Consider the following 16,240-nt stretch of genomic DNA (forward strand, 5'->3'; position numbering starts at 1 on the left):
GTGGAACTGAACATGTTTTTCAACAGTGCCCAGCTAAAGGTACAATTTGTCTCAAATGTGGCAAGCCAGATCACTGGAAAAGGGTATGTAGAACAAAAACAGTAACTGCATCGACCCATAGTAAAACTGTGCATTCAGTAGCAAATGAAAGTGACAGTAGCAGTGTAAACTTTGACTCTGTATATGTAGATAGTATTCAGTCAAAACAGTCCCCAGTTAAGCCATTTGCTGACATTGAAGTTAAAGTTGGGAACTCTACTTCAACATTACGTTGCAAAATAGACACTGGTGCTGAGGGAAATGTAATACCACTGTCTTCTTTCAAAAAACTTGCAATTCAGCAACCGCTAAAGCCTACGAATGACACGATTACAGCATATGGTGGCAGTAAGTTACCAGTATGTGGAATAGCAACATTGACATTCACAAATGACAAGGTCATGGTGACCTCAGACAGTTATATTGTGGACTGTGAAGGACCAGTTATACTAGGAATGGAAACCAGTCAGAAACTGGGACTTGTTACTCTGAACATAAATACAGTGACAAGACAGTCCATACTATCAGAGTATAAGGATATCTTTGAAGGTATCGGGAAATTGGACGGGGAATATCACATAAATATTGACCCCACTGTTTCTCCTGTTGTTCACCCACCACGGCGTGTACCTATTGCATTGCAGCCAGCACTCAAGGAGGAGTTGGACTCTCTCGTTGAGCAAGGGATCCTGTCACCTGTCACACAACCAACGAAATGGGTAAACTCGTGTGTATGTGTTACCAAACCCAATGGAAAAATACGTCTCTGCCTGGACCCAAAAGACTTAAATACGGCAATTAGACGTCCACACCACTACACACCAACACTGGATGACATCCTACCTCAACTGAGTGGCGCGCGTTATTTCAGTATACTTGACCTTCGGAGTGGGTATTGGAATATCACGTTAGATGAAGAAAGTTCTCTTCTGACTACCTTCAATACGCCCTTCGGAAGATTTAGGTACAACAGACTACCCTTTGGCCTCTCGCTATCTCAAGACGTCTTCCAGGCCAAGATTGAAGAAGTATTCAAAGACATTCCAGGGTGTACCGGAATCGCCGACGACCTCATCATAGCAGGTTGGCAAGAAGACGGATCTGACCACGATGCCACTCTGCGCGTAGTATTAGATACCGCCAGAAGAAAGGGGATACGCTTTAATGAAGACAAGATGATTCTTAGAAAGGAGGAAATTCCATTCTTCGGTCATATTATAGGAAAAGACGGGCTAAAACCAGACCCAGCAAAGGTAGAAGCCATTAATGTAATGAATGAGCCGAGAAATGTATCCGAGCTACAAACATTCCTTGGGATGACCAATTATCTAAGCAGATACATTCCCCACATGTCTCAACTTACAGCCAGTCTCAGAGACCTGTGCAAGAAGGATAGTGTTTTTCAGTGGAATGCTGAACACAGTATTGCATTCAATGAGATTAAAGGAGAAATAGCAAATGCAACCAACCTACAATTCTACGACAGTAGCAAGTCACTTACACTCCAAGTTGACGCTTCATCTTATGGATTAGGAGCTGCCTTAATCCAGGATAAAGGCCCAGTTGCATATGCTAGCAAAGCACTCACAGAAACAGAGTCACGTTACTCCAACATTGAACGCGAGATGTTAGCAGTAGTGTTTGGTCTTGAAAAGTTTCACCATTATGTCTATGGTAGACATGTTAAAGTAGAGACTGATCACAAGCCTCTAGAAGCCATTTTCAAGAAGCACCTACACAACGCACCACCGCGTCTGACCCGCATGTTGCTGAGAACGCAGTGTTATGACACAGAGATTGTGTATGTCCCAGGCAAAAATATAGGACTAGCTGATGCCCTCTCTCGCATGAAACCTTGTGATGGTGACGACATCAAAGGACTTGACATTACAGTACATGAATTACACTCGTACATGAACGCAAGTCCAACACGCATTGAGCAAATTCGCGAGGAAACTAGTAAAGAACCACAGCTAGCAGCTCTTCGTGAAATGATTTCTGTAGGATGGCCAGCTACACGCAGCGAGTGTCCAGAAATTCTTCACCCATACTGGAACTACCGTGATGAGTTAGGCATCGCAGATGGAATCATTATGAAGGGGAATAGGATGATTATTCCTACAGTACTTCGCCCTGACCTACTTAAACAGCTACATTATGCCCACCAGGGAGTGGAGAAATGTAAGCTACGTGCAAAATCGTCTGTATTCTGGCCTGGCATGAATAATGATATTGAGCACACAGTCGGACTGTGTCCACCTTGCCAGAAACACCAAGCTGCCAACAGTAAGGAACCCTTATTGCCAGCAGATGTACCTCCCCGCGCATGGCACACATTAGCAGCAGATTTGTTCTATTGGAGACAAACTGACTACTTATTAGTTGCTGACCAGTACAGCAAATATCCCTTAGTGCGGAAACTTCCAAATACATCATCAGGCAGTGTAATTGCACACTTAAAGAGCATATTCGAGGAGCATGGCATCCCTGAGATTCTTAAAACTGACAATGGACCTCAGTTTTCATCAGAAGGATTCAAAAACTTCGCAAACACTTGGGGATTTACGCACATTACATCCTCACCTATGTATCCGCAGTCAAATGGATTCATAGAACGAATGGTACAGACTGTTAAAAGTCTATTTCAGAAAGCATGGGAATCAAATTCAGATCCCCACCTATCCATGTTATGTCTTCGCACAACACCCATTGATCACAACCTACCAGCGCCTTGTGAGTTATTGAATAACCGGAAGTATAAAACAAATATTCCCGCTGGACAGTCACAGTTGAACTCCGACTACAATGTAGCATTACAGAAGAGACAGAACGCAAGTAAAACACACTATGATCAGCATGCCAAACCGCTTGAACCTTTACATGAAGGAGAATTTGTTCGCATGTATGACACTCAGAATAATACATGGCAACCTGCCAAAGTTAAAACTGTATCAGACAAACCCAGATCTTATTATGTGGAATCCAATGGTGGAAATTACCGACGCAACAGGAAACACATTCATAAGACAAAAGAACATTTTGATTTCAGAAACAATGAGATTGAGGAAACTGATGAACCTCTTGTTGACATTACAAACACAGAGACTGTTACAAAATGTGAAACACCTCAATCTCAACCCTTACGCAGATCAAGCAGGAACATTAAACCTCCAGAGAGACTGAACTTATGAATAAATTCAGTAACTATAGTGACTGTAACAAGTCAGTTGTGAAAGTGTCACAAATTGACTGTAATTTGAATAAGCTAAATCATAATTGTTTCATTTATGAACTCTGGACTTGAGATTCTGTTGACTTTTGTGTTTAAAAAAAAAACAAAAAAAAACATTTACATGTGCCTATGAACTGTGAACATTGAAATGTCTTGGAGACAAAGACAACACGGACAGTGAACTGATTGTTTATTAGCAACTTAAAAAAAATAATAATAATAATTCCAGGATTTATTTTTATTAAAAAAAAAAAGGGAGATGTTGCATATTGTAATGTAATTAACATATCTCCCATAATGCATTGTTCTTTTCTCTACCAGTTAGCCAGCATGGCTGGATGTGTTATGTAATAAATGAGTTATTAAAAAATGTTAACTTGAGTTACATAACAACAGAAAAACTACGACACTACTATGATGACCATTTAAGAAAAACCATGTCACTTACTGTTCTCAAACTTACAGGAAAGAAACATGGAACTAAAATATAGCTTCAGTAGGCAATGCAATCTGCCAGTTAAACATTTTTTTGTGAAAATTTAATTTTTCACATATTGGCATTTTCAATGTGTGACTTTGAAGTTCCACAGGCTTGAAGACCCATGATAGTCACATTTTCTGAAAATCCATGATAGGTATATTTTCTTATTAAAAATTGATTGTCCATATGCTGTAAACCATTATGTAATATTGCATCAGAATAGAAGAAAACACAATTTTGGGTGCTGCTGCCATGATGACCATTATGAGAAAACCATGTTACTTATGATTGCAAAACTTTCAAAAAAGAAATACAGGACTAAAATGCAGCCTGACGTTGGAAAAGCAGTCTAATTGACTTCTTTTTCTGGAAGTTTAACATTTTCAAAGTGTGAACTTGAACTTCCATGGGCCTGAAGCCTTATGCTTGGTACACATTTTACTTACATTGGTATTACCTGTTGAGCATAATTAAAATTTGATGTTGCATTTGCAGTTTAACATAATGTACTTTTGTATCAGAATTGACAGTAGCCTATTTTGTTATTTCCTGCTTTTTGTCTGTACATTTGACAGCTTTGCTGCCTTGTTTAAATTTAAACCATTAATTATAAATGCACAAAATATCTAAAAGAAGAATACTTCCATTAAAATATTGTTCATGTACACTTTACTCTTCATATAAAGTGGCTGATGGACGTGTTAAAATTTCCTTGGTGACTCCTCTCAAATTACTCCTCAGAAAATGTCTTTCAATTAGTCACACCCAATTGATATCATTAGTCCAGATTTTTACAATTGTTAGGCAATTTGTGTGCAAATTTCACAAAAATCTCGAAGATTTGCAGAGTTCTGTTTATTTAATTGTGTTCAATCTGAGAATGTGCTGGTCTCTGCAGTCACAATTGTGCCCAGTAGCCTTCAAAATGCAAAGTCATTTTTAACTTATCACAGTTCAATCACCACAACAATGATGTCTACCATATAAGGTGGGCACTTGGCAGTGTACCATAGTTTTAATATTTTTTCCAAATGGCTCTGGTGGAATGTCAGGTTTTTGTCTTTTCTTTGTGTTTAGATAATCTGTGTTCCTTCACTTGTACATTGTCATGTCTCTTTTTCCAGCTCCAGTCTCCATACAGCATGGTGTCTTCTAGGTGAACTGACTTTACCTGGCTGAACATGGGGGACATGTATTTTATAAGAAGCAGATATAAAAAGGCAGCAACAGGAACATCGTCATCTCACCCAGTTGTGCAAGACACGGGATGGGGCAAGTTTTAGGATGAATGAACAGCCAGAGACAGGACAGCCATTGTAAACAGGTGACTGGACCTCTTGCAGACAAAATGTATGGTTGTTTTTTTTATACAAATAAAGATAGGTAATTTGGTGCCCTTCTTTCCTTGTAAAGACACAAATACCAATTGTAACAAATTTTTTTGGGGGGGGGAGGGGGGGGGGGTGAAATGATTATTATGAATAAAATTAATGTTTCATTGCTTTAATTATAATGTTAATTTAAATATTAATATTCATCAAGTGCTTTATTAATCACACCTGTCATTTGTTAAGAATTTGAACCAATTCATCTTGTATGCACAAAACACATAAAATGAATACTTATATTTTAATTTGATCACCATTACATACGAGCAGTATCAAGATATAAATATGGTGATACAAAAATAAGTAAGTATGGTGATACAAAAATGATTTTCTGCATTTTCTGCATTTTACAAAAGCATCCTATATTTGAATTACTTATCATTGAATTGTTTCTGATAATAGTTTATGCACGAAGAATTGTTAAGGATATTACAGAGGATTCACATGAAAACAGTTACACTGCAAACAGTTACACCCATTTCATTTATGATTTTAGAGAGTGCTGCCAGAACCACCCAGAACAAGACTTCCAAACATGGCAGATCCTGTGGAGCCAGTTATATGGAACAGTACAATTACACAACAAATGTGGGTTCCAGGTAACACAAAGAATCAATTTCTCCCATATACATGGAAACTATAGAGGTAGGGTATATAAAGCAAGGAGATTGTGTTGGACAATACTCTATCACTGAAGACGAATAGACAACATGGAAATGTTTAAAAGTGAATTGATATTTCAGCTCAGTTGTGATGTGTTATAATAATTTTCCTCATATGCATGGAAACTGTTACAGTACTAGTAGAGGTAGTATATACAGCGAGATTGTGGTAGACAATATGCCATAGCTGAAGAGACCAAGAGGTCATTGAAAATGTTTAGATGTGAATTTATATTTCAGGTCAGATATGATGTGTTATAAATGGTCTCTGTTATTGCATGTGAGTGCATTAAGTTATAATTGCAAATTTTATCACATATTTATTATATACAGACACTTTCAGTCTGTCTATATTCTGATCACTGTGTCTGTCCAGTGTCATTGCCATAGTCAGCACTTTGTGACACATCTGTTGTTTGCCCTAAAACTGATAAACTGTTTTTTTGTTTTAAATTCCTCTAGAAAATCAGCATGATTGGATTATTTTATGTTATTGTTTTGTTATCGTTAGCAGTTTGGATATGATGCTACAGTATTTCCTGAGTATATCAGATTAAAGCAGCAATGTAGATGTGTTTGTGTATCAGGAGTGGTTTTAGTGTATCTGCCTGTTTCAATGTGGAGTTTGTGTGAAAACAACTAAGGCTTTTTCTTTTTTCATCATCTTGAACAACGTCCAGGTATTTTTTCTTTTTTAAATGTATTTTTGAATTGGCAGTAGATGCTGGATTTAGATTTGTCCACAAGTTAACTGTGCAAGTTTTGTACGAAGCCACTGATGATGTGTTTTTTGAATGTGCTAAGGAATTTTTTGTGAGGATTCTGTTTTAACCATACATCTCCAAATCCGTTTCGAATAGAGAAGTTATCATCTTTCAGATTTGACAAGCTTTTTGTTGAGAGTAATTTGTAATATTGTAATTCATCTGTAGGTTTGCTTGTTTAAGTAGGTTGTTATCATCCAAGTGTTATATTTTAAGCCAAAATTTTATTAATTGTATTTTATACTTTATGTGAGCAAGAATTCTTCCAGTCTCTCCTCTGCCTGCATACTTTGATGATAAAAGTTGTTTACAAAACCTGAGGTTAAGTTTTTACAATTTTTACTGTTAGAGTAGTATAGCCTCATAACTCTGATCTGTATGTTCATGACTCCATAATGCCCCAGCTTTGGACAGATGTTATTAAGTCTGTAATTTTCATTGTTTCTTGAGCACAAACATTTGGTTTTATGGTCTCATTGCCTGAGTAAAATGGTCACGGGATATTTTATTTGATTTTGAAATCCTTTGGTACGGTAATGAGCCAAGCATTTCGACGGGCCCAGTCAATCCGACCACAAAAATTATTTTATAAAATTAATTTTTCTAGGCTCAAACATTTAGTCCATACGTCAAAATCATGCGACAGAATTTTTTTCTTGTTCCGATTGTTCGACCACGTCGTCGGCAAGACTCGGTAAATTTTCAAGCCAGTGAAATAGATGCTGCGTGCCTCGGCCCTTTGTCAATTGTTGTCCTTTCAAAAGCTCTCGTCAATGAGGAAGAAACAATTAATTGAAGATCTAATCTGGAAACATGACGTACCTGTCATTTCCTTTGTCCCCGATGACAATAATAGTGCTTATAGACATACAAATTGTGCTAATTAAGCAGACTTGCCCTCGCTGACTGATTCATCACGCCCGTAACTGGGGAGGGGGGGGGGTTAAAAAAAAGGTCTATTCTGGATGAAACCAAATATCGACAGTGGGTAGAATACGTCGTAAACACCTTCATATAGACCATATATAGCGTTTGCTAGCAATAAAAAGTTTGGGAGGAATAAGCAATTTATTTTCAAGTTCGATTGGAATATATATTCAGATGGGGAAACGTTCTTGAAGTCAACACCGCAAGATCTTACATTTACTACAATCGACCGAAAGATCAGATCGACCCAGACTTCTTGGCGCCAAATACCACGCGCTGTCAAAATCTGACGAGCACGTGTAGCTGTTCACCTACATGGATAACTGATTTGTCAACAATAAAAATGACGTCTTCCTTAACTCCATGGCAGCTTCATAGAGAGTTCCACTGGGTATTTACGTTACCTGTGAGTCACTTTCTATTTCCCCAGATGCATGAAATGTTGATAATATTTAGCGTAAACCACGAAGAACCCCATTCCTGTGACCCCCCTCTCTCAAAATGGGACCGTCTTCATTAACATGTGGTTTGCGCTATTCTGGAGCAGACCAGTTAAGACCAGTCCCTTATTTCTGCATGTGCTCAATTCTCACGTCAAATTATAAATGCACCTGTTTTTTGAAATTATGGCAATTAAATGATTTTTTTTACGTTTGGGTTGTATCAGTGGGGTTTTCAATATGCACCGCGGTTTGTGCACAGCGAGAGTATATAAGTAAGAAAATCGGAAGAGTGCCAGCAAGATACTGTATGACTATCGGCACAGGTAGGCTCCGTATTTTGCCTTTTCTCAATATGTTTTAATATGACATGCTTTTAAATAAAATACTGAAAAGTAATTTGAAGTGACACTGATTTCCGTTTGAGTACCAGTTGGTATTCTTTCATACGGGTGATTGAATTCTCTTTGGAAGTACGTACGTCTACGCCTCGACGCTGAGCAAGCCGGGTTGAAAACAACTGATCTCAGACTGGTAAAAAATTTCAATTTGGTTGATTTCAGTTGTCATATTAAAGAATATTTTATGAGTAATTTTACTAGTACTTATCTTCATTATATAAAGATGGTAATGCACTAACTGTATTGTATCGTCATTTGTATATCATATTGTACAAGGTCATGATAATCTATGTACCAGTACAGAAATAAATTGAATTGAATTGAATTGAATTAAAATTCAAATAACTAGTTTAAGTCCACTAAAGCTACCGGTTTCAAATATAAGTGACTGGCCTCTGTTTACAACACCTGTCTCCGGGGAAATACTCGTCCCACTTGTACGTGAAGCGCATCATGGAAATGATCGTATGTGAGGGAAATATATAATTAGAAATTATAATTGTCGTCTTTTGTAATGTTAAGTAATGTTAGTACATATTGTACACAGCAAAATAAGATTTCAGAAGGAGGATAAAAAATGCCTGAAACACGTGTTAGGCGAAAATTGCGGCTTATCTTGCGTAACACTTCCGGTAAAATGCAATACTTCCGGAAAGATGGACGTTTTGGCAGATGCCCCTAACAATCCGACGATATCAAAGGTTTCCATTTGCTGTATTTTAATCAATTCGACCAAACTGACATTTCCATGAAATTAATTAATTAATCTTGGTCGAATTGTTTGGCATATTACCGTATGCAGGTTACTTTAGTCGGGGAAGCACGTGGGAATGCTGAGCTCATTATCGCCTGCCCAATATATATAGCAGCACATCTGATGTCAGCATTTTTGCTTTTGATTATTGACTTCAGAAGAAGATTTAAAGAGGGTGGTAACAGTGATAGGTTTTGGGAAACAGAGCTAACATCTTTTTTAGTGGGATATATGTTGTTATGCTTTGGTAGGGCTCTACCATACTTGCCCAAACTGGAAACTCGAATTTTACCAAGCAAAAAATAAACAGTGTTTATGTCTCTCTTCATTTCAATTTTATTCTGGTGTTTGGGGTTTCTATTCTGTGAAATATCTGAAATGTAGTGATAGTCTTGGATATGTCTGAGATATTGCCTGAGACTATGCTTCAAATCTGCAATACAGAATATAAAGAGAATAATGAGTACAAATATTGTCATCCTTTCTTGTCAAATTTCCTAGCTTCTGGAAGAGTCACCCATCACAATCATCATTGACGCGACGGCGTCTCTGACCTCCATGCAGTCACCTGTCATACACCTTGTCTGCATCAAATGCCTCATATGATTCACCCTCAATGGAAATGAGAAGAAGGTTATCTAACATGCTGGTGGCTAAACTCTCCCGCTTATCTGTTTTCACTCTCTTCACTGCACTGAATCCACGTTCACAGACTGCTGAAGACATGGCAGTCACTAAAAAAAATTCCACTACCATACTGATGTTACTGAATCTTCTCTGTAATTCTTCATCTGTAAACAACATGGCCCATGTATCCTGAATGTGCGCAGCATCACGTCTACCCCTCACATTCACTCTGTTCATTACCAAAGCTTGAAGTGCTGGCCACTCCCTGAGAACTTGGTTCTGGTCACACTCAAGTCTCTGCAGCAACTCATTAAAATGAACCATGATTATAATTTGGAGATCAGCATTCCCTGTACAACCACATTTATGAAAATTTCACGATATTTATGAAGATTTCACAATTTTTTGAAATTAAATATCTGTTCTTTTACTTTATTTTGAGACTTGCCTGATCGCATTCAGGTGAGTGGACTTGTCCGACATCGATGTCTACTTGCCCTGGGCAATCGGGCAATCCTCATTGTCGAGCCCTGGACAGTTAGGGACAGATTTGATGCGAGTTGCTCCAATCTTCCTATTTTGCAGCAACCTTCTGCTCTTGTGTGAGCTGTTTTCAATAAAACACCTGTCTAAGGTACATTTAACCTGGGCAAATTTGTCACTTTGCCAGGATGGGGTGTGTGTGACAAATCCTTCATCACACTCTTAATCGCTAGACGTGTACTTGATATCAATGGCGCTCTTGATTTGTGCCTGCTGCACCTCAGTCTGCCACCCTTGGGCTGACAGGCTCACCTCAGTCTGCCACCCTTGGGCTGACAGGCTCACCTCAGTCTGCCACCCTTGGGCTGACAGGCTCACCTCAGTCTGCCACCCTTGGGCTGACAGGATCACCTCAGTCTGCCACCCTTGGGCTGACAGGATCACCTCAGTCTGCCACCCTTGGGCTGACAGGATCACCTCAGTCTGCCACCCTTGGGCTGACAGGATCACCTCAGTCTGCCACCCTTGGGCTGACAGGATCACCTCAGTCTGCCACCCTTGGGCTGACAGGATCACCTCAGTCTGCCACCCTTGGGCTGACAGGATCACCTCAGTCTGCCACCCTTGGGCTGACAGGATCACCTCAGTCTGCCACCCTTGGGCTGACAGGATCACCTCAGTCTGCCACCCTTGGGCTGACAGGATCACCTCAGTCTGCCACCCTTGGGCTGACAGGATCACCTCAGTCTGCCACCCTTAGGCTGACAGGATCTGCAGCGCCTTCAGCCTTCTTTTGGCTTTCTGAAAAAAAAAAAAAGAATTCAATTAAAGTATGAGTATGTTCTGAAAAACCTTCCATCTAATTGGTTACCACATTCACCGATACTCTGTCTTCTCCACGATATTCCAAAACTTTTTATAAAAAAAATACAGATTTAGAAGAAAAGATCAATCCAAAAACCGTACAGATTTAGAAAAAAAAAAGACTAAAAAAAGCTTTTGATAACTGCTATCTGTCTGTCTCTTGCTGAAAGGGATATGTATGCTCTATCTATAGAAAGCATGCCACATACTGTCATTGTCCTCTTCACCCTCTTGTCTGTTATTGTCCTCTTCACCCTCGTCTTTCATTGTCCCCACCTTCATAATCTCCCCCTCTTTCAAAATGACCTGGCCTAATTTTTCAACAAAACATATGAAAGACTGATTGTACAGGTTTATTCTTTTTGTTTAATGTCTTATATTACTCATTCATTTATTTTATTCATTACATTTTTTAGGTGTAGCTAATTCATTTTAAATTAAAATCAGTCTGAAGACAGTGTAGCAGCAGAGCCAGAGCAGAGGGTTTTTCATTGATCAGGCCTATCTCAATTTTTGAAAGTTTCTTGCAAAACACAAGGAGAAAGATTTTCAACCAGCATATCTCCTCTCCGTCGTTTTCCTGGTCAGGAGAAGTAGAAGTTGTGGATCTGGACCTGTCAACAACACCATTAATAAGTGTCACCGCTTGGTTGAGGAGTCCTCCAATAGATTGGAGAAAGGTTCTATCTATTGACTCTGTTCGGTTGTGGGACATTATATATATATTCTAGTTGAATAAAAAGGTGAAACTCGAGTAATCTGAGATGTTAAAATCCAAGTAGGCTGTCTTTCCTGTTCTTTTTCATGCTCTGCCTCTTCCTCCGGAATGGGAAACTGGAGAATAAAGTGAACACTTTGTGATCAAGCTAACTATAATTATAAATCCTGTTTAGTGGATAGAGACTTTATCAGATGATATCAAGGAAAATATAATGTACAGTAACTGTAAGGAACTGGAAAAAATGAAAAATATCTATTCTTACCAAGAGATTAGACTGTCTTTCCTTTTCTTGTACATGAGACATTTCACATGTTTCTTTTGGCTTTCCCACACTTCCGCGATTTTTTCTGTGTTTAACAATGGTACACCAAGTGTGTCCCGTCCTGCAGGACCACTGAAGGCTGCCAGCAGCTGGTTGATTAGACTTAATGTTTCTTTCTCACCCCTGGTGGTACGTCTGCAATGCAAAGCAAGCTCTTTCCAAGTCAGTGGTTTCATATTTTCATCTCTGTCAGTCGATGGATGCATTTCATTTGCCTTGGCATCAAGTAAGAGCTGGAGGTTGTCTCTGTCTCAGGTGAAGATGTACTTGCTGAGGGTGGATATGAAGACACTGTATAGAGGCTGGGAATCAGTGGTGCAGCCAGTAGATAGTCGTCTCATAAAATGCCAGATGTGCAGCCTGATGACCGTATCTTCCCAACTGTAAAAAAATCTTCTTCAGGTTTGTTTTACTACAACAGTCCCTATCCATATATACCAAAGTTGGAGGGGGTTCTCCTGCATCCCTTTACCTAGTAACCAGCCCCTGTGCCATTTTGGTCAAGCCGTGGCCCTCACCTGCAGTAATTACAGAGTTCAGGACTTGACTGTGCTCATTTCCAACATTTGTACACCACATTGCGGTCTTGGTTACCGCACCAGCTAATTTCTTGACGACCTTTTTAGTTGAATCAAGCTTTAAAATATTTCCAAACTGACTTGTCAGCACTGCTTTCAGTTTGGGAAGCCTGTCCATGACATCAATGGCATATGCATGCATCAGCCATCTTGGTTGGGGAACATGCTCTCTGGGCGGAGGCTGAACAAACGCTGGAGGGGCAATGAGACCTGTCTGGGAAGCTTTGTGGAAGGGATGGCAGTCTGACCCATACTGGACAACCTTCCTGAGCCAGGGGTCTGTTTGTTGTACACGAAGCTTCTTTTGTATTTGTGAGCTTCTGATTCTTAGGCCCCTCTCTTGTAAAAGACTGATCACTTTAACATTGCAGGCCAACTTTGCTGTTAGAACAGCTGGGAAGTAAAGTCCGTGGCCAACATCCAGCTGTTGGATTATGTCCATACTCCAACTCACCAGTTTCCAAACCAATCTAAAAGCCCCCCCCCCCCCCCCCCCCCCCCCCCCCCCAAATTCCAATTTGATTAGTCTTTGCGCCGCTAAAATATGTCTGTCATTCAGCCATCCATTTCCTAACAGTGTATTTATGTCCCCTTTGGTTAGCCTGACACCTCTAACAGTGAGATTTTCATCTTCATTTTGTGTCCTATCATTGTCTATAGCTGATATGGGATGGTTGCAATACCCTGAAAGGGATTTCAGCTGGTACTCAACCACACCCTCACTCTCACAGTTGGTACATATATTTTCTGTTATCTGAGATTGCAATATAAAATCAAATGATAAGTAGGTGTAGGATGTTAGCCTTTTACAATATGGGTTATATATGTATATATTTATATATAACATCAGCAGGCAAGATTATGTCCCTTCTCTAAAAGGATTTTAGAGGAAATTTTTACTCTAAAATCTGTCTTTAGTCAGGTTAGAAAAAGTAATCATTATAAATATATTTTTTTTATTCAAAAAGGGTATTTCAGCCATACTATGGCAACATTAGATAAACATTTGGAGATGATAGATATGTAGTTCACATTTTAAATTGCAAAGTACAGATTCATTGCTCAAGACAATTCTTCAATTATAAGATGAAAATTTCAGTCTAACCTATATCCAGAAAAATGCACAATCTGAGGACGACACATATTAAAATGAATGCTTCTTAATGTATATTTGCCAATTCAGGATACATGTATCTAATTAAATCTACATTTGTCCTTTTATACAAATAATATTAATACAAATTATTTAAACATTACCGTTATAAGTTGCTATACCTGATAAACATCTTTTATGTGTCTTTGGCTCACCCTTGGTAACTGTAGGTGGCAAAGGAAGAACAGGAGAAGGGCAACAAGGTATACTGGTAGAACGGTAATCCTCTCTTGGGCTAGTAATGTCTGTTGGTAGCTCTAAATCAGGAAATCTATTTTCAGTTTTTATTACCCAATATTAAACTATTCAGTTCTGTTTCATGTGCTAGTAATGTGCATACTTTGGTGTTGTTGTTGTTATTATTATTATAATTATTAAAAGCAGCACAGATTATGCAAAAATACTACGGAGCAACTAAAATCTAGAGTACTAAAACCATCATCATCTATGTTCTCTTTGTTTTGGGAAGGTCTACATGGCTTGATCCTAATTAATTGTCCTGATTATATGTCTTTTCTAGTCATATATTTTCTCTACTGACATCTGTAATGTTTGTTCTACAAACCCATCACCATCTCCACATTCCATCAGTTGAAGGATTGTATTTTGTAGGAGTAAACTGTGGATACTGTGTTGTGAAGGTGAAAATATTCTGCACAGAAAACTGAGGAGCCCTGTGATACAGTGGTCAGGGCATGTGTCTTAATTCTCTCTTCAGGCTCACTTTTTATTCTGTGTCTTCAGATAATGCAGACTTGTTGATAAATCATTCTTCAACCTTTGACATTGATTAGCAGAAATGAACCCTTTGATCTGCCAAAAATCACACTGTTCTCTGAAAGCCCTTAAGCCTTTTGCGCCATCTGCTGCAATGTTAGCACAGCTCTATGCCTTTCTGGCATATTTCTGTGGATCCAGGGTTCTCCTATCATCTGCAAACCATTTTCCACAGGCAGAATCTGGCACAAACTAGTCCAATTTTATTTTACTTAATTGTCATGTGATTTGTTAAAGAAGGTGGTGTAAGTGAGGCTCTCCAATCCGTTTTTACACGTTTCATTAGAGAAAAGCCCCTTTCTGCATCGGCACTGCTGACTGGAAGGACCATCACAATGGCCAAGAGAGCACAAATATTGGTTATTTGTCTTTATGTACTGTCAGCATACTACTTAAGAAGGCAACAAGCTTACTATGTCCTGCCCCTTTTCATGAAACTCCAGCACAGATTTTTTTCAATATAATTTCTTAGCAATTAGAAGTGGGTATTGACATATTTTCACGTTTTAGTTTGACGTAAAATTTATGAATGGATGCATATATGGTGATATTGAAATGTTGTTATAGAAATAACTTGTTCAAGATTATAGAGATATGATAAGGTTTATTTGGGTGCAAAGCTGAGGGACTGTGGAAGTATTGTATTCACACGTACTTGAATGAAGTCAAAAGTAAAAGATGTGCTGGCATGCATTAGGTGTGTGAAAGTTATCTTCCAGAGTTTCTCAAAGGAAAGTAAAAGAGATAAACGTGACTGTTGAGGATATTTTGAACATTAAAAAACAACAAGAGTGGAAATCAATAAATAAATAATTTTAATATGACGAAAAAAACTGTACAGAAAATGTTGAATAAAATAGACAAAAAACTCTGAAAAATTGATATCGTTAAGTCACTGAAGTAGACGAGGTACTGCTAAGCCGTGAAACGGTAGACCGTGCTGCTACTGAAACGAATAGCTGTAGAGCCGTTGGTCGGTAGATCGTGCTGTGGGCTGCTGAGACGAGTAGCTGCAGAGCCGTGGGTCGGTAGATCGTGCCATGGGCCGCTAAGACTAGTAGCTGCAGAGCCGTGGGTCGGTAGATCGTGCCATGGGCCGCTGAGACGAGTAGCTGCAGAGCCATGGGTCGGTAGATCGTGCAGTGGGCCACTGAGACGAGTAGCTGCAGAGCCGTGGGTCGGTAGATGTCGTCCCGTGCCGTGGGTCGGTAGATGTCGTGCCGTGCCGTGGGCCGCTAAGACTAGTAGCTGCAGAGCCGTGGGTCGGTAGATCGTGCCATGGGCCGCTGAGACGAGTAGCTGCAGAGCTGTGGGTCGGTAGATCGTGCCGTGGGCCGCTGAGAGGAGCAGCTGCAGAGCTGTAGCTCGGTAGATCGTGCCATGGGCAGCTGAGACGAGTAGCTGCAGAGCCGTGGGTAGGTAGATCATGCCGTGGGCTGCTGAGACGAGTAGCTACAGAGCCGTGAATCGGTAGATCGTGCCGCTGAGACGAGTAGCTGCAGAGCTGTGGGTCGGTAGATCGTGCCGTGGGCCGCTGAGACGAGTAGCTACAGAGCCGTGAATCGGTAGATCATGCCGTGTGCCGCTGAGACGAGGTGGGCCGCTGCTGTAGAAGAATAGACTGAGC

At 39.6% G+C, this 16,240-nt stretch overlaps 1 protein-coding gene across 4 annotated transcripts in view; it reads left to right on the forward strand.

Annotated features, from left to right (window-relative positions):
• LOC106164374 (uncharacterized) overlaps positions 1–16,240 on the forward strand; it is a 629,853-nt gene that overhangs the window by 419,467 nt on the left and 194,146 nt on the right. For 3 of the 4 annotated variants that reach the window (XR_015334221.1, XR_015334224.1, XR_015334225.1), the window contains exon 3: positions 4,877–5,076. The gene's annotated coding sequence lies outside the window, so the exon portion shown is untranslated. Of the gene's footprint in view, positions 1–4,876; positions 5,077–5,636; positions 9,313–16,240 lie in introns of those variants that run through there. The other variant, XR_015334222.1, reaches the window with a different exon arrangement.

Source organism: Lingula anatina, chromosome 4, assembly GCF_051362555.1.
Source record: "Lingula anatina isolate TDL-2025a chromosome 4, LinAna3.0, whole genome shotgun sequence".
Taxonomy (NCBI): Eukaryota; Metazoa; Brachiopoda; class Lingulata; order Lingulida; family Lingulidae; genus Lingula; species Lingula anatina.